Source organism: Mchenga conophoros, linkage group LG14 (genome assembly GCF_057382185.1).
Source record: "Mchenga conophoros isolate Kocher_MC1m ecotype Shallow Benthic linkage group LG14, M_conophoros_male_GT1.1, whole genome shotgun sequence".
Taxonomy (NCBI): Eukaryota; Metazoa; Chordata; class Actinopteri; order Cichliformes; family Cichlidae; genus Mchenga; species Mchenga conophoros.
In genome coordinates, this window is record NC_140539.1 from 10,008,341 (window position 1) to 10,033,432 (window position 25,092).

The 25,092-nt window shown below is 42.3% G+C and overlaps 10 non-coding genes across 10 annotated transcripts; all 10 read left to right on the plus strand.

Moving 5' to 3' along the window:
• The first annotated feature begins 10,118 nt into the window (after positions 1 to 10,118).
• LOC146559283 (U5 spliceosomal RNA) lies at positions 10,119 to 10,231 on the plus strand. The gene has a single exon (XR_014888410.1). It is a non-coding gene; the product is annotated as a U5 spliceosomal RNA (small nuclear RNA).
• A 1,099-nt stretch (positions 10,232 to 11,330) lies between these two features.
• Positions 11,331 to 11,521, plus strand: LOC146559284 (U2 spliceosomal RNA). The gene has a single exon (XR_014888431.1). It is a non-coding gene; the product is annotated as a U2 spliceosomal RNA (small nuclear RNA).
• A 1,881-nt stretch (positions 11,522 to 13,402) lies between these two features.
• On the plus strand, positions 13,403 to 13,515 carry LOC146559285 (U5 spliceosomal RNA). Its single transcript, XR_014888412.1, has one exon. It is a non-coding gene; the product is annotated as a U5 spliceosomal RNA (small nuclear RNA).
• Positions 13,516 to 14,614: 1,099 nt separating this feature from the next.
• LOC146559286 (U2 spliceosomal RNA) lies at positions 14,615 to 14,805 on the plus strand. Its single transcript, XR_014888432.1, has one exon. It is a non-coding gene; the product is annotated as a U2 spliceosomal RNA (small nuclear RNA).
• Positions 14,806 to 16,687: 1,882 nt separating this feature from the next.
• LOC146559287 (U5 spliceosomal RNA) lies at positions 16,688 to 16,800 on the plus strand. The gene has a single exon (XR_014888425.1). It is a non-coding gene; the product is annotated as a U5 spliceosomal RNA (small nuclear RNA).
• Positions 16,801 to 17,899: 1,099 nt separating this feature from the next.
• On the plus strand, positions 17,900 to 18,090 carry LOC146559288 (U2 spliceosomal RNA). Its single transcript, XR_014888434.1, has one exon. It is a non-coding gene; the product is annotated as a U2 spliceosomal RNA (small nuclear RNA).
• Positions 18,091 to 19,970: 1,880 nt separating this feature from the next.
• Positions 19,971 to 20,083, plus strand: LOC146559289 (U5 spliceosomal RNA). Its single transcript, XR_014888413.1, has one exon. It is a non-coding gene; the product is annotated as a U5 spliceosomal RNA (small nuclear RNA).
• Positions 20,084 to 21,182: 1,099 nt separating this feature from the next.
• LOC146559290 (U2 spliceosomal RNA) lies at positions 21,183 to 21,373 on the plus strand. Its single transcript, XR_014888435.1, has one exon. It is a non-coding gene; the product is annotated as a U2 spliceosomal RNA (small nuclear RNA).
• Positions 21,374 to 23,257: 1,884 nt separating this feature from the next.
• LOC146559291 (U5 spliceosomal RNA) lies at positions 23,258 to 23,370 on the plus strand. Its single transcript, XR_014888414.1, has one exon. It is a non-coding gene; the product is annotated as a U5 spliceosomal RNA (small nuclear RNA).
• A 1,088-nt stretch (positions 23,371 to 24,458) lies between these two features.
• Positions 24,459 to 24,643, plus strand: LOC146559292 (U2 spliceosomal RNA). Its single transcript, XR_014888382.1, has one exon. It is a non-coding gene; the product is annotated as a U2 spliceosomal RNA (small nuclear RNA).
• The last annotated feature ends 449 nt before the right edge of the window (positions 24,644 to 25,092 follow it).

The following is a 25,092-nucleotide window of genomic DNA, read 5'->3' on the forward strand; positions in this document are numbered from 1 at the left end:
GGGCCCCAGTATTTGTTATTATTTGAGTATTTTATTGTTTACGTTTGTTTTTGCTTTTGTTACAGTGCACTGAAATAAGAACATCTGAGAGGTGTGATCCACCGGTGGTGATATTTTGGTATTTTGTGAGTTCCCGATTTAACAAATCGGCTCTTTAATCCAGGCCTGAGAGATTGAACTTTAAAGTGCTATAAAATGTTCTTACTGAAAACAGTCGCGAAGTATTTTTCTCCATGATTATAATGGGCTTGGGAGAAATTCACTTATATGGGACACTGATCGAATGAGAAGTCCTGAGCCTAAAAGGATTGCAGTGAGTCAATCCAGTCCAAAGAAGGAAAAAACAAACAAGGAACTGTTTCCTTTAAAATGATGACGTCATCTTGCTGGTGATGGAGGCTCGAATAGGTTGCGCGTGACACTCTTCGTGAGACTCCCTTATCAGCAATACCTGGTATAAATGTGTGTGGATGTATGCATGTGACTGGACTGTGACGGACTGACGACTAAAAGTTTTAACTGACTTAATACTGAGACAAAAACGGTACTGACTTTAGGATTAGTAGATGTCCACAGACAATTCACCCAGCCTGTAAAAGAAGGGTGGATGTTTTGTCTTGCTTTGTTTTTGTTTTTGCAGGAACAGAAGGAGGACAGAGACTAAAGAGGGAGGCTGTAGCTTCACAGGAGTGTGAACTGCAGACTTAACCCTTTGGTTGCTAATTTTGAGTTACTGATGTTTACATTAAGAAAATTGTGTTTTAGTAGCTGTGTTTCGATTAATGTATCATATTATATGGTTGGGAATGTTAAATGCTAAAGTGAAGAAAAGGTTTGATTTCACTCATGACTGAACATGTTATTATTAACCATAGCGGGTCACTGTAAAGAGTCAATTAACTTTTATAGAGGTAAAAAAAAAACCTCCACTGAGGTCTATGAATAACAGGGGAATGATAGATTTGTCACACTCAAAATGGAGATATGTAATGATAGACACTTTTGGGTGCTTTCTTGAAATAATTAGCAATTTAAAAGTAAGATAGAACCAACAGGGGCATGTGCTGAGGGGTGGTACTGCACAAGAACAAGAGCAAAATAAAGAAAAATATTGTGTTTAGCTTTGAGAAATTAAAATTAAAATGTACCATTACACTCAGAGGATCAATATGAAGTTCGATATATGCTAATTTTGTATGAAGTACATGACTGGTGACTGTTCTGTCCTGAGCTTTTGTTTTTACAGCACCCGCTTGACCACACCAACAGTTTCTCGCCACCGAAAAGGGGTACTTGCAAAGAATAGAGAATGGGGAGGAATATCATCAAAACTGGGAAAGGTAAGCCCCAACGGGGGTGATAACGCCATAACTTTCACTTATGGTCAAATTCTCAAAATTTGACCCCGAACTTGAAAAATTCTTCAAACATTTAGAGACAGAGTGGAGGTTTAGATAAACATAATGTCACAAACCACATAAGGATGGAGCACTTGAATCGATAAGATGGTGAATTGACACGCAGTAAAATGTTGATCATGTTGATTATGTTTATTCCAGTGTGCAGAGCAAGATTATTATTATTAGAGAAAACAAATGAAATAACGAAAACTAGAAGTGGAAAAACATTCGCGTTAATGAAAATAAAATCAAAACAAAAAAGGAAAACTGACTAAAAACTGTAATGAATGTTCACAAAACTAACTAAACTTAACTGGAGTTATAGCAAAATGTGTTTAGTTTCATTGATGTGTGCGTGCCCTGCAATAGTGAAGTCAAGGCAGAACGTTGGTCAAGTCGTCTGTGTTGCTGCTCCGTCCACGCGTAGAACCATGTCAGGAAAAGTCGGGAGAAAGCGCCAGAGTCCAATTTAGGATTACTTTGAATATGACTGTTTTTTAGATATAGCAAGTGGCTTGTAGTGGAAAGAGACACAATGTCCTCCTGAGACCCAGGGAGAGAAGAAAAAAAAGGGAAAAAGTATTTTCGTTTTTTCTTTTTCTTTTTTCTTTAAGATAAATCAAGTGTTGGGACGGTAAAAAAAAAAAACACATTACAAAAACAAAATTGTTTTTAACTAATTTTATTGAAATTTTACAATATGTGCACTACAGTGCACAAGGGGAGTTCATTGATCATGAATGTGAAACTAACAAAATTCAAGAGCTATTTAAGAAAATTAAATGTTCCACTGAAATTTTTGTAAGCAGGATATTAAAACTTATTTATATAACAATATCATAAAAATGTAGATCAGGGATCAACTTAGAATACACTGACATTTCACTAGCTGTAAGCCATTGGTTCAGGAACAAGTGATTGCACTGGGCTTTCTATTTCACAAAAGTCAATTCATTTATGATATCTGAGGAAGTACTGTGATTTTTTTTATTCGGAGACACAAAGGAACATTTGGCACTTCCCACATCTCACATATGTTTTACTGTTGCACCCAACCATTCTACAACTGAAATGCCTTGGACTGTTAACCATTTCAGGCAAGTGGAGTGAACCATATTTTGCTACATTCTCATCTGATTGGGGCTTCCTTTTCTTGATTTTTGGAGAGAACTCTTAATTACTGGTATTATTCAGGTCTCGCTCACATGTTTGTCCCTGGTTTCTCAGCCAAGAGGAGCTTGAACTCCAGATACTGTGAGTTCTTTTCACACATTGAGATCATTGATAATTTTTAGCAACGACGTGATCTTGTAGAAATAATTAGGTGTCATGGATTTAGCTATAAATGCGACTCTTATTTTTTACCTTACTGGAAAACATTTCTGCATTTTACCCATATTTTATTTTTAACTCAAAATCAAAAATTCCAGATTCTCCTACATGTTGGTTTTGGACCAGATAGGACGACAGATTTCAGGTGGCCCTGTGTTTTTCTCTATTACATCTGCCACTGAATCTCGATAATCTTTGTGTGGCTCCTCCTGGGTTCTCACCCTCTCCTATCTGGCTCACATGACTCTCATCTTCTGAAAAATCTATGTTTGAATCTCACTCAATTATTCTGTTGAGAATTTTCTCTGCCTTTGTTAAAGAGTTGTCTACTAGGAAAAAGTGAAATAAATATAAGTACAAAGTCCCGACGTGCACTAGAGTACACATTAATAAATTAGTCATTTCCTCTGTGAAACTAAATAAGCATAATTCTTAAGAACCCCTCAAATTATTTACTAGATGTTTATTTTTGAAAATTAATCAAGATCTGAGTTTAACAAAACATTTTAATTGTATCAAGTTTACCTTTCTTTCTTCCATAAAATGTGCTTGTGGGCATGCCAGCCATTTTGAAAAGGTGGGGGGAAAAAACAAAACAATTGGCAAGGCCACGCCCCCACACATTTGATATAATTTTAAAGGTACTGTTGTCCTCTCTAAGAAACATCAGGACTTAGATGAGTGGTAAGTAGAGTATGAGAGCTACAAGCAAAAACTAAATGTGTACTAGTGCGCAAAAATGAAGTACTGGGTCATCAGGAGGTTATGAGGGACATTTATAAAACTAAAAATCCCACAAACCTTGAAGGGCACTTGAAAAGCTCACACAAGAAGGCTAACCTAGCTTACCTTGAAGAGCTCATCAGGGGGAGCACACTCCCCCTCCTTGAAGAGCTCCCCCACTCAACCCGCATCCCCAGAAAACAGCTAACCCCAGATAAGGCAGCGTGATGCATCCCGAGACAACAGGACGGGGACACCTATATAACTGTGTGAGTCAATCGCCTTCAAAAAGTTTATCAATTCACTTGAACCAAAATTAGGAGCACCCGGTGCTGCAAGAGTTAATAGTCTCAATACCCAAGGATAAGCAGAAGAGCATGACTGATATGATGGAGCTGGGATTTGGTGACACTTAATTTTTGCAAAACACTACTAAAACTATAACTGGCGCTAATCAAAACATTTTTATACATATTGCAGTTTGTTGCTCATTATAGAGTTGTGCTCAAGTTAATAAGGGTTAAAAGCTACAGTCAGCACGATGTCTGGCTGATCTATGGAGGGGAAAGGCTTCGAGCATGGAAGGCCGCACGCGCTTACATAACACTGATATCATGTTATTCTCTGTGATCTTTTATTCAATTATATCTTTAAGTTAAGTTTTAAGTAGTGGCAGTTAATTACACGAGATTCATTTAATATTATATACCTGAGTCAGAGAATCACATGCAGATCAACTTGACAACCTGGGAGACCTTGTAGCTGCAATATTGTGTCTCCATAAGGGACAGTAGGCAGAAGCAAACACATGATTTTTGGGGGGCAAATGTTAGGATTAAAAATGGCTAATTTGTTTTTGATGTCTTTTCTTAATATGAGTGGCTTTAGTAATTTTCAGACACACTTTGCAAATGTGCTTATAATGAGTTGGCACTCAGTCTTTTGAAGGTCATAAGCTTCGTTCGGCGTGATGGTCCGGACTGATAAAGTGTAGGAAATGCCTTGAGTGCAGAGGGCTAAATGCAAACACGCTTACACACACATAGGATATGATTAGAATAAGTCCCTGGGACATTCTGAATATTCTAAACCAATTCTGAATCACTAGAAGGTCAGTAGATAACAACATTAGGTTATTAGGGTTAGGAAGAGAGGTGTTTTGGTTTTCTGTCTCTTACAGAGAAAGGAACAGACACCAGACGAGGTCACAGATAGGCGAGGATCCTTCGCAGCAGAGACGGACACAGTGACTGCCGAGACGCCAGCTGGGTGCAAGTGTCATGGCGTTTGGGCTCCAGCTAGTCACCTCAAAAGGATGGATCCCATAAACACAGCAATAACCATGAAGGGGTTGGCGGAAATCCGGGAACACCAGACCAACGAGGTTCGAGAGGCTCTTGGGCAAAAGGGGGACGCGTTCCTGTTCTTTTTCTGGAGGATACACAGGACACACAGGACCCGAGGATACACAGATCGTCGTTTGAAATCGAGGCAGAACAATCCCCTGATCTGTGCCACGACTGAAGGGTTGTCTAACCCCTGAGGTTGAAGAAAGAAGAGCAGAGGATCACCCAACTGGACGACACTGGTAGCTGCAGCAATAAAATAAAGGCTAAAAGCTCCTTGGACAGAGGTTCTAGTCTGAGTACGTCTGAAGGGTATAAGGTAGCACCAAATAAAGCTGTGGGAGAACTGGGGAGTGTCATCTGTACCGGCTACTGTTGTAATAATAGTTTTTCTTACATCTGAACTGCGCAAACTCAGAGGTCATCTCACATGTGGTTCGCCCATCAGGGGGACAAAGGACCTCAGGAGTAAGAAGAAATGAACCCGGCCACACTGGAGTACAGGGTGTAGGTGAGCTCATTATTCTAACGAGCTCATCAGGGGAAGTGTTAGATTATAATATTATTTTATGCCATGTTAGACCCCTAATTAAAGGTTGTGAATTATTATGTAGTTTTAGTTTGCATTATTCTCCTGAATTAGAAGAAGCTGATAACTATTGCATTTGTTAAACTGATTTGCATTACATTAGACTGCTGATTTATTGTGGATGAATGATGTTGTTTTATGATGTTATAAGAAATACTGTTTGCAGAAAGTCATCGCCTTATTTGTCTGATTAGAAGAGAACGGAACATGCTGGAGTTTTCTGCCCCATCTCAGCAGGAGCAGATAAACAGGGAGCCAAGGTCGTAGCTTAGGCGCCGTGTGAGAGAAAGCATGTGAATGTTTAGGCTTTTATGATAAGGTGGGGACACCAGAGGCTATAAGAGTTTGATCAATGCTCCACCATTTTGAGATCTGAGGCTGTCTGCATACAGTGTCCATCTCCCACGCGTGACTATTAAAATCATCGTTTGACTTAACCCGGCCGGACCAGTGTTGTTATTGTGGTTTTTCCTCTTGTATCCATCCCCAATTTTGAACTCGTAACAACAACTACACGAAGTTTGCAAAACGATGGACATATGGCCAATCCTTTTGGTCAGGGGATAACCAAAATCGGATGTCTGGTGTAGGTTTTTTGATTAACAATAAAACTGTTAATATAGAAAAAGTGGAGGTAGTGGTGGACGGAAGAGCTTTATGTATAGATGTAGAAAAAAATGGGAGTAAACTCAGGATTATTAATGTCTATGGACATACAGAGTTGAAAGAACGGACGGCATTATTTCAAATATTACAACCATTTCTTTGTAATAGAAGACCGATAATAATGGGTGGGGATTTTAACTGTACACCAGAAACAAGTGGAATCCAGGGGGCGGCTTCAACAGTGAAGAAAGATTCAAGTACTTGTGCATTAGATAATTTGATTAAAGACGGTAATTTGAAAGACGTGTTTAGATTTCTTAACCCGTCAGACCCTGGATATACCTGGTCTAATAATAAGTCCTCTTCACGGATTGATTTTTTGTTTGCCAGTGAAGGCTTAATACCCCTGTCATGTAAAGTGGAACCAGTACCTTTTTCTGATCACCATAAGGTCATGTGTGGATTTAGTATTCAATCTTCTTTTCAGTCGGCCCCAGGGCCATGGAAACTAAACCTGAATCTATTGAAGGACGGAAAGGTTACGGGAAGGTATAAACTTAAATTACAACAATGGGTCTCTCTACAACCACTATATGAATCTGTAGGGGAATGGTGGGAGAGTATAAAGATTAGGACCCAAGTATTTTTTAGTCTTGAAGGGAAAAGGCGGGCAAAGAGGAGGTTATTGAGAAAGCAAGAAAAATTACAAAGGTTTTACAACCTCCTGAATTTGGGCTTTGATGTTAGTGAAGAGATTACAAATCTGAAAAAAGAAATGATGGTAGTTTTAAATGACAAAAGCAAGGGAGTATTAATATGGAGTAGGGTAAAACATGTGGAAGAAAATGAAAAATGTACGAGATATATTTTTTAAAAATTGTATAAATCTAAACCTGCTATTGACAGCCTGATTAATGAAGAAGGGAAAGAAGTGAAAAGTACCCAAGAAATTTTAAAGGTAGTATATTCCTTTTATATCAACTTGTACAAAGAACAAAGTATTGATGAGGCGATTGTAGAATCCTTTATCTCAAAGTTAACACAAAAATTGGATCCAGAAGATGGTATAAATTTAGATGAAGGTATAACACTAGAGAAAATCACAAGAGCCATGGAAAGTATGCAAGATATCAAGTCACCAGGTATGGATGGCTTACCTAAGAAATACTATCAGGCCTTTTGGGAACAACTTAGCCCGTCGTTGTGCAAGGTTTATAAAGAAGCATGGGATAAAGGTGTATGGTCAACGTCCATGAATACAGGAGTGATTTCCCTGTTATGGAAAAGGGGTTCTAAAAAAGATTTGAGAAATTGGAGACCCCTGACATTGTTAGGGGTAGATATTAAGATTTTAGCAAAAGCCCTTTTTTTTCGTTTACAGACAGTAGTACCTAAGTTAGTTGGAGTGGAACAAACATGTGGGATACAAGGACGTAAGATGACAGATAGTTTAGTGATTATAAGGGATAGCTACCTTTATAGCCATGAGCGGAATATCCCCCTTTGTGGGTTAAGCTTGGATTTAGAAAAAGCCTTTGACAATGTCAGTCATGCCTTTCTGATGAAAGTCCTAGATAAATTAGGATTTGGAGAAGTCTTTCAGAGATGGATTGAGGTGTTGTATTCTGGTTGTAGTAGTGTTGTGAATGTGAATGGTGTACAGACTACTACAGTTGCAGTGAAAGCTGGAGTAAGGCAGGGATGCCCGTTGTCTCCCACCTTATTTATATTGGTGATGGAGCCATTAGCGTGTGCATTACGAGCTAATGAGCTAATTAAAGGGTTGACCCCACCGGGTAGCGGAGGGTTGGAAATTAAATTTTCCATGTATATGGACGATATAACTCTGCTGCTTACGGACAATAAGTCGATTGAAGTAAGTTTGGCAGTTTGTGAAGCTTTTTCAGCAGCCTCAGGGATGAAAATGAATAAAGAGAAGAGTGAGGTGATTTATTTTAAGTGGCGGAAGATTAAAGAAAAATGGGGATTGCAAGAAAAATCAGAAACGTTGAAAATTTTAGGGGTGGAAATAGGAGAAAATATGAGAATTAAGAACTGGAATTCAAAATTACAAAAAATATGATGATGATGATGATAGGGTGGGGGTCGCTAGGACCCCCTCGGGGCATATATGTGTTATGATGATGATGATGATGATGATAGGGTGGGGGGGGGGGGGTCGCTAGGACCCCCTCGGGGCATATGTGTGTTATGGTGATTAGGGTGGGGGTCGCTAGGACCCCCCTCGGGGCATATGTGTGTTATGATGATGATGATGATGATGATAGGGTGGGGGGGGGGGTCGCTAGGACCACCGTGGGGCGCTTGTGTTATCACGGCGTCGGTGGCGTCTGGGGAGCGGCGGCGCGGGAAGAAGCGGCGCAGTTGGGACAGTACGTGACGGCGCAGTTTGTACACACGTGCACTCGGCACTCGCGGCACAGGATCTTGGTCTTGACGTCTTTGCTCATTTTTGCTCAAATGAAAAAGAAAGAGGAAAAAGGGGCAATTATGGAACTGGAAAGGGAAGGGAAATCGGTTACTGGACGGGATAATATTTTGAAGATGGTAGAGGAGTACTACAGTTCATTGTTTGGTGTGGAAGAAGTAGATAGAGGGGCTCAAGAAATGGTTTTAGGTTTTCTGAAAGAGAGGTTACCAGAGGACGCAAGGAAGCTTTTGGAAAGGAGCATAACAAACCACGAACTATACGAGGCGATAAAGACAATGAAGAATAACAAGGTACCTGGGATAGATGGACTCACAAAGGAGTTTTACATCACCTTTTGGGATCTCATCGGAGACCACTTGTTGGAGGTATTTGAAGAAATGTGTGAAACGGGTAGAATGCCAAAGAGTATGAGGACGGGTGTGATAAGTTTTCTACATAAGAAAGGCTCACCTGCTGTGCTTTCAAATTATAGGCCTCTTTCAATGGTCTGCGTGGACTACAAAATTTTGAGTCGAACTCTAGCAAGACGCCTGGCCCGAGTCTTGCCTGCTATTATTAATGCAGACCAGACATGCGGGGTAAAGGGCAGGCAGATTGGTTGGAACTTACAATTACATAGAGATGTGCTTACATACATCGAAGAGAGGAACTTGACAACAATATGCGTAACACTTGATCAGGAAAAAGCTTTTGATAGGGTCAATCATGATTTCTTATGGAGGGTGATGAGAAATTTTGATATAGGAGGTAAATTTTTGAATTGGATAAGTATGATGTATACTGACATAATCTGCAAGATAAAGATAAATGGACACTTAACAGAGGAAGTACAACAAACGAGAGGGCTACGGCAGGGTTGCCCCCTGTCCGCCCTACTCTATGTTATATATGTAGAACCTTTAGCATGTGCAATAAGAGGAAACGAGAAAATTAGAGGAGTGCCCTTGCCAGGGGGGAGGTGTTGAAGATCTCCCAGTACGCTGACGACACAGTTCTTTACTTGGAAGATGATGGAAGTGTGAGGGAGATGATACGAACAATACAGACCTTTGAGAGCGCTGCGGGGTCAAAGGTCAATGAGGAGAAATCAAAATATACATTTTTGGGACGATGGGCAGGTAGGAGACAGACGCTTTGCGGGCTTTCTTTGTGTGAAGGGTCCATGCAGGTCCTGGGCATTGATTTTGGAAATCCAGCAAATTACAACTGGGATTTGAAGATAGCGAAGATCTTAAAGAAATTGGGGATGTGGTCAAAAAGAAAGCTCACTATAACTGGCAAAGTTTTGGCCGTAAAAGCTGACATCTTACCTGCCCTACTCCATTTGGCATATGTCTTTCCAATGCCACAGACTCATAGGAAGGTGCTAACACGGGGAATTTTTAAATTAATATGGGGGGGGGGGTATGAATATGTAAAAGAACAACTATGTATCAGACAATATCAAAAGGTGGGAGGGATGTCCAATACATCCCTTTGAAATTGGATGTGATGTATTACAGTAACATATGTGCTCCTCTCCAGTCACCCCTTTCCTGTCAAAGTGGAACTCTGGAGCAGAGCAGGCGGGGCCTGAGATCTGCCCCTTCAGCCAAGCAAACAGGGCCTACCGTGACGCCGGAAGCCGGGACGAGGAGTCACTGCGGCTTCCTGCGAGGCCAAAGAAACACACACTCTGGCTTCTCTTCAAAACGTACAAGTCTTTCGCCTTTTACTAAAGACTTCCGTGGAGAGTGAGGCTAAGGAGTTGCACCTATTTTTGGCAGGGTCTGCCGTCTGGCTGGCCCCTCTCCTCGTTGTTCAAAAGAAGAAATAGAAGAAAGCGCGTGTAGCAGATTTCAAATGGTTGACTGCGTTGTGACGACAGACTGGCTGGAAACTGGATTTATTTCTAAAAGACAAAGTGCAGCAGCAAAATCAGTGTCACACAGCAACAGCAGGCCTCTCCTCATCCCAGTGTGGAGTCCATGCAGCTCTGCTTACAATATATAAAAGAAAATACAATCTATCAAAACAACGATTCTCCCAACAGCCACTTTAAAGTCAAATGTTATAGTGGGGTAAAACAGAGACAAATATGAAGCCACTAATAATAACTTGTAATATTTAAATCCCCACTAAGATGGATCAATTACACAATACATATTCAAACAACTTTAACTTTTCTCAACATGGCTGAAAATACTATGCAGTGTGCAGCCTCAGGTGATGAACTCATTATACACATAAAACATAACCTATACATTTACACATACCTAGAAGACAAAGTGCAGCAGCAAAATCAGTGTCACACAGCAACAGCAGGCCTCTCCTCATCCCTGTTTAGCACAAGTAAGGACCACATAAACGGATGGTGTAACAGATAAAACGCAGTTCCAATTACTATTTTTCTCGTTCAAAGCAATCAAAAACACTTTGGGAGCTTTTAGCCATGAGAACTAATAGTTAGCAAAGAAAAATACACCAAATTTAAATGTATAATTTAGTACAGGGAGAGGAGCTACAGAAAGTGTGCCTCACCAGTGTGGAGTCCATGCAGCTCTGGCTGGGAAACCCCACACACGCAACATGTTTACAAGTGGCGTCACACTGATTAATGCCCCACTTCAACAGTGACACGTGGAACCTTAGTTTTACATAAATTAAATTTACACAATAAAAAATAAATAAACTATATACAATACAGTTTTGAGAATGTTCACACTCAGTATATTATATCTCAGCTACACGCACAGTTCCAGGAAGCTCCGCAGGCCTCTGAAGTACTGTAGGTGGGCGGAGATTTGAAGCGGCTCCCTCCCTGTGAGCCAAGTGAAAGAGCGCACCGTCACAAGCGAGAAGTGTCCCGAGAAGGCGGCTCAGCCAGGAACCTGCGGGAGGCCATCGCTTCTCGGCCTTTTGGCTAAGATCAAGTGTAGTATCTGTTCTTATCAGTTTAATATCTGATACGCCCCCGATTTGGGGGCAACGTATTAAATGCATTTTTAGAACAGGGAGCCGAATAAGGGGCTCGCTCCGTTCGCTCCACGCATCGACCCGGTATTGCAGCGCCTCCGGGAACGGTGCCCCCTTTGCTGACTTTGTGCAAAAGCAAGAAAGCCAAACAAAGTAAGGTCGGCCAAACCAAGAGCCAGAAAGCAGCCGCAAGCGGCGAAAGTGCAGGGATAGAAGCTCAGAGAAATAAGGAAAAAAACTGGGAAGATAGCGAGGAACTGAATATATTATTAAAGGAACAGGAGGTTTTGTTTCAGGAGAGGGCAAAAACAAGAATGTTTAAATTTATGCAGGAGGAGTATATGCAACAGGAGAAGTGCTCGGCCTATTTTTTTGCTCAAATGAAAAAGAAAGAGGAAAAAGGGAAGGGAAATCGGTTACTGGACGGGATAATATTTTGAAGATGGTAGAGGAGTACTACAGTTCATTGTTTGGTGTGGAAGAAGTAGATAGAGGGGCTCAAGAAATGGTTTTAGGTTTTCTGAAAGAGAGGTTACCAGAGGACGCAAGGAAGCTTTTGGAAAGGAGCATAACAAACCACGAACTATACGAGGCGATAAAGACAATGAAGAATAACAAGGTACCTGGGATAGATGGACTCACAAAGGAGTTTTACATCACCTTTTGGGATCTCATCGGAGACCACTTGTTGGAGGTATTTGAAGAAATGTGTGAAACGGGTAGAATGCCAAAGAGTATGAGGACGGGTGTGATAAGTTTTCTACATAAGAAAGGCTCACCTGCTGTGCTTTCAAATTATAGGCCTCTTTCAATGGTCTGCGTGGACTACAAAATTTTGAGTCGAACTCTAGCAAGACGCCTGGCCCGAGTCTTGCCTGCTATTATTAATGCAGACCAGACATGCGGGGTAAAGGGCAGGCAGATTGGTTGGAACTTACAATTACATAGAGATGTGCTTACATACATCGAAGAGAGGAACTTGACAACAATATGCGTAACACTTGATCAGGAAAAAGCTTTTGATAGGGTCAATCATGATTTCTTATGGAGGGTGATGAGAAATTTTGATATAGGAGGTAAATTTTTGAATTGGATAAGTATGATGTATACTGACATAATCTGCAAGATAAAGATAAATGGACACTTAACAGAGGAAGTACAACAAACGAGAGGGCTACGGCAGGGTTGCCCCCTGTCCGCCCTACTCTATGTTATATATGTAGAACCTTTAGCATGTGCAATAAGAGGAAACGAGAAAATTAGAGGAGTGCCCTTGCCAGGGGGGAGGTGTTGAAGATCTCCCAGTACGCTGACGACACAGTTCTTTACTTGGAAGATGATGGAAGTGTGAGGGAGATGATACGAACAATACAGACCTTTGAGAGCGCTGCGGGGTCAAAGGTCAATGAGGAGAAATCAAAATATACATTTTTGGGACGATGGGCAGGTAGGAGACAGACGCTTTGCGGGCTTTCTTTGTGTGAAGGGTCCATGCAGGTCCTGGGCATTGATTTTGGAAATCCAGCAAATTACAACTGGGATTTGAAGATAGCGAAGATCTTAAAGAAATTGGGGATGTGGTCAAAAAGAAAGCTCACTATAACTGGCAAAGTTTTGGCCGTAAAAGCTGACATCTTACCTGCCCTACTCCATTTGGCATATGTCTTTCCAATGCCACAGACTCATAGGAAGGTGCTAACACGGGGAATTTTTAAATTAATATGGGGGGGGGGGTATGAATATGTAAAAGAACAACTATGTATCAGACAATATCAAAAGGTGGGAGGGATGTCCAATACATCCCTTTGAAATTGGATGTGATGTATTACAGTAACATATGTGCTCCTCTCCAGTCACCCCTTTCCTGTCAAAGTGGAACTCTGGAGCAGAGCAGGCGGGGCCTGAGATCTGCCCCTTCAGCCAAGCAAACAGGGCCTACCGTGACGCCGGAAGCCGGGACGAGGAGTCACTGCGGCTTCCTGCGAGGCCAAAGAAACACACACTCTGGCTTCTCTTCAAAACGTACAAGTCTTTCGCCTTTTACTAAAGACTTCCGTGGAGAGTGAGGCTAAGGAGTTGCACCTATTTTTGGCAGGGTCTGCCGTCTGGCTGGCCCCTCTCCTCGTTGTTCAAAAGAAGAAATAGAAGAAAGCGCGTGTAGCAGATTTCAAATGGTTGACTGCGTTGTGACGACAGACTGGCTGGAAACTGGATTTATTTCTAAAAGACAAAGTGCAGCAGCAAAATCAGTGTCACACAGCAACAGCAGGCCTCTCCTCATCCCAGTGTGGAGTCCATGCAGCTCTGCTTACAATATATAAAAGAAAATACAATCTATCAAAACAACGATTCTCCCAACAGCCACTTTAAAGTCAAATGTTATAGTGGGGTAAAACAGAGACAAATATGAAGCCACTAATAATAACTTGTAATATTTAAATCCCCACTAAGATGGATCAATTACACAATACATATTCAAACAACTTTAACTTTTCTCAACATGGCTGAAAATACTATGCAGTGTGCAGCCTCAGGTGATGAACTCATTATACACATAAAACATAACCTATACATTTACACATACCTAGAAGACAAAGTGCAGCAGCAAAATCAGTGTCACACAGCAACAGCAGGCCTCTCCTCATCCCTGTTTAGCACAAGTAAGGACCACATAAACGGATGGTGTAACAGATAAAACGCAGTTCCAATTACTATTTTTCTCGTTCAAAGCAATCAAAAACACTTTGGGAGCTTTTAGCCATGAGAACTAATAGTTAGCAAAGAAAAATACACCAAATTTAAATGTATAATTTAGTACAGGGAGAGGAGCTACAGAAAGTGTGCCTCACCAGTGTGGAGTCCATGCAGCTCTGGCTGGGAAACCCCACACACGCAACATGTTTACAAGTGGCGTCACACTGATTAATGCCCCACTTCAACAGTGACACGTGGAACCTTAGTTTTACATAAATTAAATTTACACAATAAAAAATAAATAAACTATATACAATACAGTTTTGAGAATGTTCACACTCAGTATATTATATCTCAGCTACACGCACAGTTCCAGGAAGCTCCGCAGGCCTCTGAAGTACTGTAGGTGGGCGGAGATTTGAAGCGGCTCCCTCCCTGTGAGCCAAGTGAAAGAGCGCACCGTCACAAGCGAGAAGTGTCCCGAGAAGGCGGCTCAGCCAGGAACCTGCGGGAGGCCATCGCTTCTCGGCCTTTTGGCTAAGATCAAGTGTAGTATCTGTTCTTATCAGTTTAATATCTGATACGCCCCCGATTTGGGGGCAACGTATTAAATGCATTTTTAGAACAGGGAGCCGAATAAGGGGCTCGCTCCGTTCGCTCCACGCATCGACCCGGTATTGCAGCGCCTCCGGGAACGGTGCCCCCTTTGCTGACTTTGTGCAAAAGCAAGAAAGCCAAACAAAGTAAGGTCGGCCAAACCAAGAGCCAGAAAGCAGCCGCAAGCGGCGAAAGTGCAGGGATAGAAGCTCAGAGAAATAAGGAAAAAAACTGGGAAGATAGCGAGGAACTGAATATATTATTAAAGGAACAGGAGGTTTTGTTTCAGGAGAGGGCAAAAACAAGAATGTTTAAATTTATGCAGGAGGAGTATATGCAACAGGAGAAGTGCTCGGCCTATTTTTTTGCTCAAATGAAAAAGAAAGAGGAAAAAGGGAAGGGAAATCGGTTACTGGACGGGATAATATTTTGAAGATGGTAGAGGAGTACTACAGTTCATTGTTTGGTGTGGAAGAAGTAGATAGAGGGGCTCAAGAAATGGTTTTAGGTTTTCTGAAAGAGAGGTTACCAGAGGACGCAAGGAAGCTTTTGGAAAGGAGCATAACAAACCACGAACTATACGAGGCGATAAAGACAATGAAGAATAACAAGGTACCTGGGATAGATGGACTCACAAAGGAGTTTTACATCACCTTTTGGGATCTCATCGGAGACCACTTGTTGGAGGTATTTGAAGAAATGTGTGAAACGGGTAGAATGCCAAAGAGTATGAGGACGGGTGTGATAAGTTTTCTACATAAGAAAGGCTCACCTGCTGTGCTTTCAAATTATAGGCCTCTTTCAATGGTCTGCGTGGACTACAAAATTTTGAGTCGAACTCTAGCAAGACGCCTGGCCCGAGTCTTGCCTGCTATTATTAATGCAGACCAGACATGCGGGGTAAAGGGCAGGCAGATTGGTTGGAACTTACAATTACATAGAGATGTGCTTACATACATCGAAGAGAGGAACTTGACAACAATATGCGTAACACTTGATCAGGAAAAAGCTTTTGATAGGGTCAATCATGATTTCTTATGGAGGGTGATGAGAAATTTTGATATAGGAGGTAAATTTTTGAATTGGATAAGTATGATGTATACTGACATAATCTGCAAGATAAAGATAAATGGACACTTAACAGAGGAAGTACAACAAACGAGAGGGCTACGGCAGGGTTGCCCCCTGTCCGCCCTACTCTATGTTATATATGTAGAACCTTTAGCATGTGCAATAAGAGGAAACGAGAAAATTAGAGGAGTGCCCTTGCCAGGGGGGAGGTGTTGAAGATCTCCCAGTACGCTGACGACACAGTTCTTTACTTGGAAGATGATGGAAGTGTGAGGGAGATGATACGAACAATACAGACCTTTGAGAGCGCTGCGGGGTCAAAGGTCAATGAGGAGAAATCAAAATATACATTTTTGGGACGATGGGCAGGTAGGAGACAGACGCTTTGCGGGCTTTCTTTGTGTGAAGGGTCCATGCAGGTCCTGGGCATTGATTTTGGAAATCCAGCAAATTACAACTGGGATTTGAAGATAGCGAAGATCTTAAAGAAATTGGGGATGTGGTCAAAAAGAAAGCTCACTATAACTGGCAAAGTTTTGGCCGTAAAAGCTGACATCTTACCTGCCCTACTCCATTTGGCATATGTCTTTCCAATGCCACAGACTCATAGGAAGGTGCTAACACGGGGAATTTTTAAATTAATATGGGGGGGGGGGGTATGAATATGTAAAAGAACAACTATGTATCAGACAATATCAAAAGGTGGGAGGGATGTCCAATACATCCCTTTGAAATTGGATGTGATGTATTACAGTAACATATGTGCTCCTCTCCAGTCACCCCTTTCCTGTCAAAGTGGAACTCTGGAGCAGAGCAGGCGGGGCCTGAGATCTGCCCCTTCAGCCAAGCAAACAGGGCCTACCGTGACGCCGGAAGCCGGGACGAGGAGTCACTGCGGCTTCCTGCGAGGCCAAAGAAACACACACTCTGGCTTCTCTTCAAAACGTACAAGTCTTTTGCCTTTTACTAAAGACTTCCGTGGAGAGTGAGGCTAAGGAGTTGCACCTATTTTTGGCAGGGTCTGCCGTCTGGCTGGCCCCTCTCCTCGTTGTTCAAAAGAAGAAATAGAAGAAAGCGCGTGTAGCAGATTTCAAATGGTTGACTGCGTTGTGACGACAGACTGGCTGGAAACTGGATTTATTTCTAAAAGACAAAGTGCAGCAGCAAAATCAGTGTCACACAGCAACAGCAGGCCTCTCCTCATCCCAGTGTGGAGTCCATGCAGCTCTGCTTACAATATATAAAAGAAAATACAATCTATCAAAACAACGATTCTCCCAACAGCCACTTTAAAGTCAAATGTTATAGTGGGGTAAAACAGAGACAAATATGAAGCCACTAATAATAACTTGTAATATTTAAATCCCCACTAAGATGGATCAATTACACAATACATATTCAAACAACTTTAACTTTTCTCAACATGGCTGAAAATACTATGCAGTGTGCAGCCTCAGGTGATGAACTCATTATACACATAAAACATAACCTATACATTTACACATACCTAGAAGACAAAGTGCAGCAGCAAAATCAGTGTCACACAGCAACAGCAGGCCTCTCCTCATCCCTGTTTAGCACAAGTAAGGACCACATAAACGGATGGTGTAACAGATAAAACGCAGTTCCAATTACTATTTTTCTCGTTCAAAGCAATCAAAAACACTTTGGGAGCTTTTAGCCATGAGAACTAATAGTTAGCAAAGAAAAATACACCAAATTTAAATGTATAATTTAGTACAGGGAGAGGAGCTACAGAAAGTGTGCCTCACCAGTGTGGAGTCCATGCAGCTCTGGCTGGGAAACCCCACACACGCAACATGTTTACAAGTGGCGTCACACTGATTAATGCCCCACTTCAACAGTGACACGTGGAACCTTAGTTTTACATAAATTAAATTTACACAATAAAAAATAAATAAACTATATACAATACAGTTTTGAGAATGTTCACACTCAGTATATTATATCTCAGCTACACGCACAGTTCCAGGAAGCTCCGCAGGCCTCTGAAGTACTGTAGGTGGGCGGAGATTTGAAGCGGCTCCCTCCCTGTGAGCCAAGTGAAAGAGCGCACCGTCACAAGCGAGAAGTGTCCCGAGAAGGCGGCTCAGCCAGGAACCTGCGGGAGGCCATCGCTTCTCGGCCTTTTGGCTAAGATCAAGTGTAGTATCTGTTCTTATCAGTTTAATATCTGATACGCCCCCGATTTGGGGGCAACGTATTAAATGCATTTTTAGAACAGGGAGCCGAATAAGGGGCTCGCTCCGTTCGCTCCACGCATCGACCCGGTATTGCAGCGCCTCCGGGAACGGTGCCCCCTTTGCTGACTTTGTGCAAAAGCAAGAAAGCCAAACAAAGTAAGGTCGGCCAAACCAAGAGCCAGAAAGCAGCCGCAAGCGGCGAAAGTGCAGGGATAGAAGCTCAGAGAAATAAGGAAAAAAACTGGGAAGATAGCGAGGAACTGAATATATTATTAAAGGAACAGGAGGTTTTGTTTCAGGAGAGGGCAAAAACAAGAATGTTTAAATTTATGCAGGAGGAGTATATGCAACAGGAGAAGTGCTCGGCCTATTTTTTTGCTCAAATGAAAAAGAAAGAGGAAAAAGGGAAGGGAAATCGGTTACTGGACGGGATAATATTTTGAAGATGGTAGAGGAGTACTACAGTTCATTGTTTGGTGTGGAAGAAGTAGATAGAGGGGCTCAAGAAATGGTTTTAGGTTTTCTGAAAGAGAGGTTACCAGAGGACGCAAGGAAGCTTTTGGAAAGGAGCATAACAAACCACGAACTATACGAGGCGATAAAGACAATGAAGAATAACAAGGTACCTGGGATAGATGGACTCACAAAGGAGTTTTACATCACCTTTTGGGATCTCATCGGAGACCACTTGTTGGAGGTATTTGAAGAAATGTGTGAAACGGGTAGAATGCCAAAGAGTATGAGGACGGGTGTGATAAGTTTTCTACATAAGAAAGGCTCACCTGCTGTGCTTTCAAATTATAGGCCTCTTTCAATGGTCTGCGTGGACTACAAAATTTTGAGTCGAACTCTAGCAAGACGCCTGGCCCGAGTCTTGCCTGCTATTATTAATGCAGACCAGACATGCGGGGTAAAGGGCAGGCAGATTGGTTGGAACTTACAATTACATAGAGATGTGCTTACATACATCGAAGAGAGGAACTTGACAACAATATGCGTAACACTTGATCAGGAAAAAGCTTTTGATAGGGTCAATCATGATTTCTTATGGAGGGTGATGAGAAATTTTGATATAGGAGGTAAATTTTTGAATTGGATAAGTATGATGTATACTGACATAATCTGCAAGATAAAGATAAATGGACACTTAACAGAGGAAGTACAACAAACGAGAGGGCTACGGCAGGGTTGCCCCCTGTCCGCCCTACTCTATGTTATATATGTAGAACCTTTAGCATGTGCAATAAGAGGAAACGAGAAAATTAGAGGAGTGCCCTTGCCAGGGGGGAGGTGTTGAAGATCTCCCAGTACGCTGACGACACAGTTCTTTACTTGGAAGATGATGGAAGTGTGAGGGAGATGATACGAACAATACAGACCTTTGAGAGCGCTGCGGGGTCAAAGGTCAATGAGGAGAAATCAAAATATACATTTTTGGGACGATGGGCAGGTAGGAGACAGACGCTTTGCGGGCTTTCTTTGTGTGAAGGGTCCATGCAGGTCCTGGGCATTGATTTTGGAAATCCAGCAAATTACAACTGGGATTTGAAGATAGCGAAGATCTTAAAGAAATTGGGGATGTGGTCAAAAAGAAAGCTCACTATAACTGGCAAAGTTTTGGCCGTAAAAGCTGACATCTTACCTGCCCTACTCCATTTGGCATATGTCTTTCCAATGCCACAGACTCATAGGAAGGTGCTAACACGGGGAATTTTTAAATTAATATGGGGGGGGGGTATGAATATGTAAAAGAACAACTATGTATCAGACAATATCAAAAGGTGGGAGGGATGTCCAATACATCCCTTTGAAATTGGATGTGATGTATTACAGTAACATATGTGCTCCTCTCCAGTCACCCCTTTCCTGTCAAAGTGGAACTCTGGAGCAGAGCAGGCGGGGCCTGAGATCTGCCCCTTCAGCCAAGCAAACAGGGCCTACCGTGACGCCGGAAGCCGGGACGAGGAGTCACTGCGGCTTCCTGCGAGGCCAAAGAAACACACACTCTGGCTTCTCTTCAAAACGTACAAGTCTTTCGCCTTTTACTAAAGACTTCCGTGGAGAGTGAGGCTAAGGAGTTGCACCTATTTTTGGCAGGGTCTGCCGTCTGGCTGGCCCCTCTCCTCGTTGTTCAAAAGAAGAAATAGAAGAAAGCGCGTGTAGCAGATTTCAAATGGTTGACTGCGTTGTGACGACAGACTGGCTGGAAACTGGATTTATTTCTAAAAGACAAAGTGCAGCAGCAAAATCAGTGTCACACAGCAACAGCAGGCCTCTCCTCATCCCAGTGTGGAGTCCATGCAGCTCTGCTTACAATATATAAAAGAAAATACAATCTATCAAAACAACGATTCTCCCAACAGCCACTTTAAAGTCAAATGTTATAGTGGGGTAAAACAGAGACAAATATGAAGCCACTAATAATAACTTGTAATATTTAAATCCCCACTAAGATGGATCAATTACACAATACATATTCAAACAACTTTAACTTTTCTCAACATGGCTGAAAATACTATGCAGTGTGCAGCCTCAGGTGATGAACTCATTATACACATAAAACATAACCTATACATTTACACATACCTAGAAGACAAAGTGCAGCAGCAAAATCAGTGTCACACAGCAACAGCAGGCCTCTCCTCATCCCTGTTTAGCACAAGTAAGGACCACATAAACGGATGGTGTAACAGATAAAACGCAGTTCCAATTACTATTTTTCTCGTTCAAAGCAATCAAAAACACTTTGGGAGCTTTTAGCCATGAGAACTAATAGTTAGCAAAGAAAAATACACCAAATTTAAATGTATAATTTAGTACAGGGAGAGGAGCTACAGAAAGTGTGCCTCACCAGTGTGGAGTCCATGCAGCTCTGGCTGGGAAACCCCACACACGCAACATGTTTACAAGTGGCGTCACACTGATTAATGCCCCACTTCAACAGTGACACGTGGAACCTTAGTTTTACATAAATTAAATTTACACAATAAAAAATAAATAAACTATATACAATACAGTTTTGAGAATGTTCACACTCAGTATATTATATCTCAGCTACACGCACAGTTCCAGGAAGCTCCGCAGGCCTCTGAAGTACTGTAGGTGGGCGGAGATTTGAAGCGGCTCCCTCCCTGTGAGCCAAGTGAAAGAGCGCACCGTCACAAGCGAGAAGTGTCCCGAGAAGGCGGCTCAGCCAGGAACCTGCGGGAGGCCATCGCTTCTCGGCCTTTTGGCTAAGATCAAGTGTAGTATCTGTTCTTATCAGTTTAATATCTGATACGCCCCCGATTTGGGGGCAACGTATTAAATGCATTTTTAGAACAGGGAGCCGAATAAGGGGCTCGCTCCGTTCGCTCCACGCATCGACCCGGTATTGCAGCGCCTCCGGGAACGGTGCCCCCTTTGCTGACTTTGTGCAAAAGCAAGAAAGCCAAACAAAGTAAGGTCGGCCAAACCAAGAGCCAGAAAGCAGCCGCAAGCGGCGAAAGTGCAGGGATAGAAGCTCAGAGAAATAAGGAAAAAAACTGGGAAGATAGCGAGGAACTGAATATATTATTAAAGGAACAGGAGGTTTTGTTTCAGGAGAGGGCAAAAACAAGAATGTTTAAATTTATGCAGGAGGAGTATATGCAACAGGAGAAGTGCTCGGCCTATTTTTTTGCTCAAATGAAAAAGAAAGAGGAAAAAGGGAAGGGAAATCGGTTACTGGACGGGATAATATTTTGAAGATGGTAGAGGAGTACTACAGTTCATTGTTTGGTGTGGAAGAAGTAGATAGAGGGGCTCAAGAAATGGTTTTAGGTTTTCTGAAAGAGAGGTTACCAGAGGACGCAAGGAAGCTTTTGGAAAGGAGCATAACAAACCACGAACTATACGAGGCGATAAAGACAATGAAGAATAACAAGGTACCTGGGATAGATGGACTCACAAAGGAGTTTTACATCACCTTTTGGGATCTCATCGGAGACCACTTGTTGGAGGTATTTGAAGAAATGTGTGAAACGGGTAGAATGCCAAAGAGTATGAGGACGGGTGTGATAAGTTTTCTACATAAGAAAGGCTCACCTGCTGTGCTTTCAAATTATAGGCCTCTTTCAATGGTCTGCGTGGACTACAAAATTTTGAGTCGAACTCTAGCAAGACGCCTGGCCCGAGTCTTGCCTGCTATTATTAATGCAGACCAGACATGCGGGGTAAAGGGCAGGCAGATTGGTTGGAACTTACAATTACATAGAGATGTGCTTACATACATCGAAGAGAGGAACTTGACAACAATATGCGTAACACTTGATCAGGAAAAAGCTTTTGATAGGGTCAATCATGATTTCTTATGGAGGGTGATGAGAAATTTTGATATAGGAGGTAAATTTTTGAATTGGATAAGTATGATGTATACTGACATAATCTGCAAGATAAAGATAAATGGACACTTAACAGAGGAAGTACAACAAACGAGAGGGCTACGGCAGGGTTGCCCCCTGTCCGCCCTACTCTATGTTATATATGTAGAACCTTTAGCATGTGCAATAAGAGGAAACGAGAAAATTAGAGGAGTGCCCTTGCCAGGGGGGAGGTGTTGAAGATCTCCCAGTACGCTGACGACACAGTTCTTTACTTGGAAGATGATGGAAGTGTGAGGGAGATGATACGAACAATACAGACCTTTGAGAGCGCTGCGGGGTCAAAGGTCAATGAGGAGAAATCAAAATATACATTTTTGGGACGATGGGCAGGTAGGAGACAGACGCTTTGCGGGCTTTCTTTGTGTGAAGGGTCCATGCAGGTCCTGGGCATTGATTTTGGAAATCCAGCAAATTACAACTGGGATTTGAAGATAGCGAAGATCTTAAAGAAATTGGGGATGTGGTCAAAAAGAAAGCTCACTATAACTGGCAAAGTTTTGGCCGTAAAAGCTGACATCTTACCTGCCCTACTCCATTTGGCATATGTCTTTCCAATGCCACAGACTCATAGGAAGGTGCTAACACGGGGAATTTTTAAATTAATATGGGGGGGGTGGGGGTATGAATATGTAAAAGAACAACTATGTATCAGACAATATCAAAAGGTGGGAGGGATGTCCAATACATCCCTTTGAAATTGGATGTGATGTATTACAGTAACATATGTGCTCCTCTCCAGTCACCCCTTTCCTGTCAAAGTGGAACTCTGGAGCAGAGCAGGCGGGGCCTGAGATCTGCCCCTTCAGCCAAGCAAACAGGGCCTACCGTGACGCCGGAAGCCGGGACGAGGAGTCACTGCGGCTTCCTGCGAGGCCAAAGAAACACACACTCTGGCTTCTCTTCAAAACGTACAAGTCTTTCGCCTTTTACTAAAGACTTCCGTGGAGAGTGAGGCTAAGGAGTTGCACCTATTTTTGGCAGGGTCTGCCGTCTGGCTGGCCCCTCTCCTCGTTGTTCAAAAGAAGAAATAGAAGAAAGCGCGTGTAGCAGATTTCAAATGGTTGACTGCGTTGTGACGACAGACTGGATTTATTTCTAAAAGACAAAGTGCAGCAGCAAAATCAGTGTCACACAGCAACAGCAGGCCTCTCCTCATCCCAGTGTGGAGTCCATGCAGCTCTGCTTACAATATATAAAAGAAAATACAATCTATCAAAACAACGATTCTCCCAACAGCCACTTTAAAGTCAAAGGTTATAGTGGGGTAAAACAGAGACAAATATGAAGCCACTAATAATAACTTGTAATATTTAAATCCCCACTAAGATGGATCAATTACACAATACATATTCAAACAACTTTAACTTTTCTCAACATGGCTGAAAATACTATGCAGTGTGCAGCCTCAGGTGATGAACTCATTATACACATAAAACATAACCTATACATTTACACATACCTAGAAGACAAAGTGCAGCAGCAAAATCAGTGTCACACAGCAACAGCAGGCCTCTCCTCATCCCTGTTTAGCACAAGTAAGGACCACATAAACGGATGGTGTAACAGATAAAACGCAGTTCCAATTACTATTTTTCTCGTTCAAAGCAATCAAAAACACTTTGGGAGCTTTTAGCCATGAGAACTAATAGTTAGCAAAGAAAAATACACCAAATTTAAATGTATAATTTAGTACAGGGAGAGGAGCTACAGAAAGTGTGCCTCACCAGTGTGGAGTCCATGCAGCTCTGGCTGGGAAACCCCACACACGCAACATGTTTACAAGTGGCGTCACACTGATTAATGCCCCACTTCAACAGTGACACGTGGAACCTTAGTTTTACATAAATTAAATTTACACAATAAAAAATAAATAAACTATATACAATACAGTTTTGAGAATGTTCACACTCAGTATATTATATCTCAGCTACACGCACAGTTCCAGGAAGCTCCGCAGGCCTCTGAAGTACTGTAGGTGGGCGGAGATTTGAAGCGGCTCCCTCCCTGTGAGCCAAGTGAAAGAGCGCACCGTCACAAGCGAGAAGTGTCCCGAGAAGGCGGCTCAGCCAGGAACCTGCGGGACGCCATCGCTTCTCGGCCTTTTGGCTAAGATCAAGTGTAGTATCTGTTCTTATCAGTTACAAGGCGAGAAGCAATGTAGGATGGCGGCGACGTCGGCCAATTTTTCGGAGAGGAATACCTTGAGATTCGAACTAATGGATAAAGAAAAGGATTTCCATGATAGAATTAATTTCGGACGAAGGATTCTTTATGATGCATTGAAGGTACAACCAGAGGAAATCTACTGCCTCCAGCAAAGCACGGCAAGTAAGCACTATGACGTGACTTTTTGCACGGGAGAGTACGCGGAGGAGGTGAGAAAGAGATGTGGTACAGAAGAAAATGAAGAACTAAAAAAATATATGGTAACCCCGTTATACAGGAACGATTATAGGATTTTAACGGTGCACATGTATAATCCCTGGGTTACAGAAGAGACCATTAAGTACTTCCTGGGGCGGTACGTTACAGTGCTCCCAGGGGTACGAAAAATAAAGGACGGGCTAGGCCTATGGACTGGAAAAAGACAGTTTCGGGTAAAACTTAAAATGGATATGACAACGGAAGATGGATACTGCCACCCGCCTGCAGTGTTTTCCATCGGAGCAGACAGAGGTTTTTTGGTGTATGCAGGACAGCCACAAGCATGCAGAAAATGC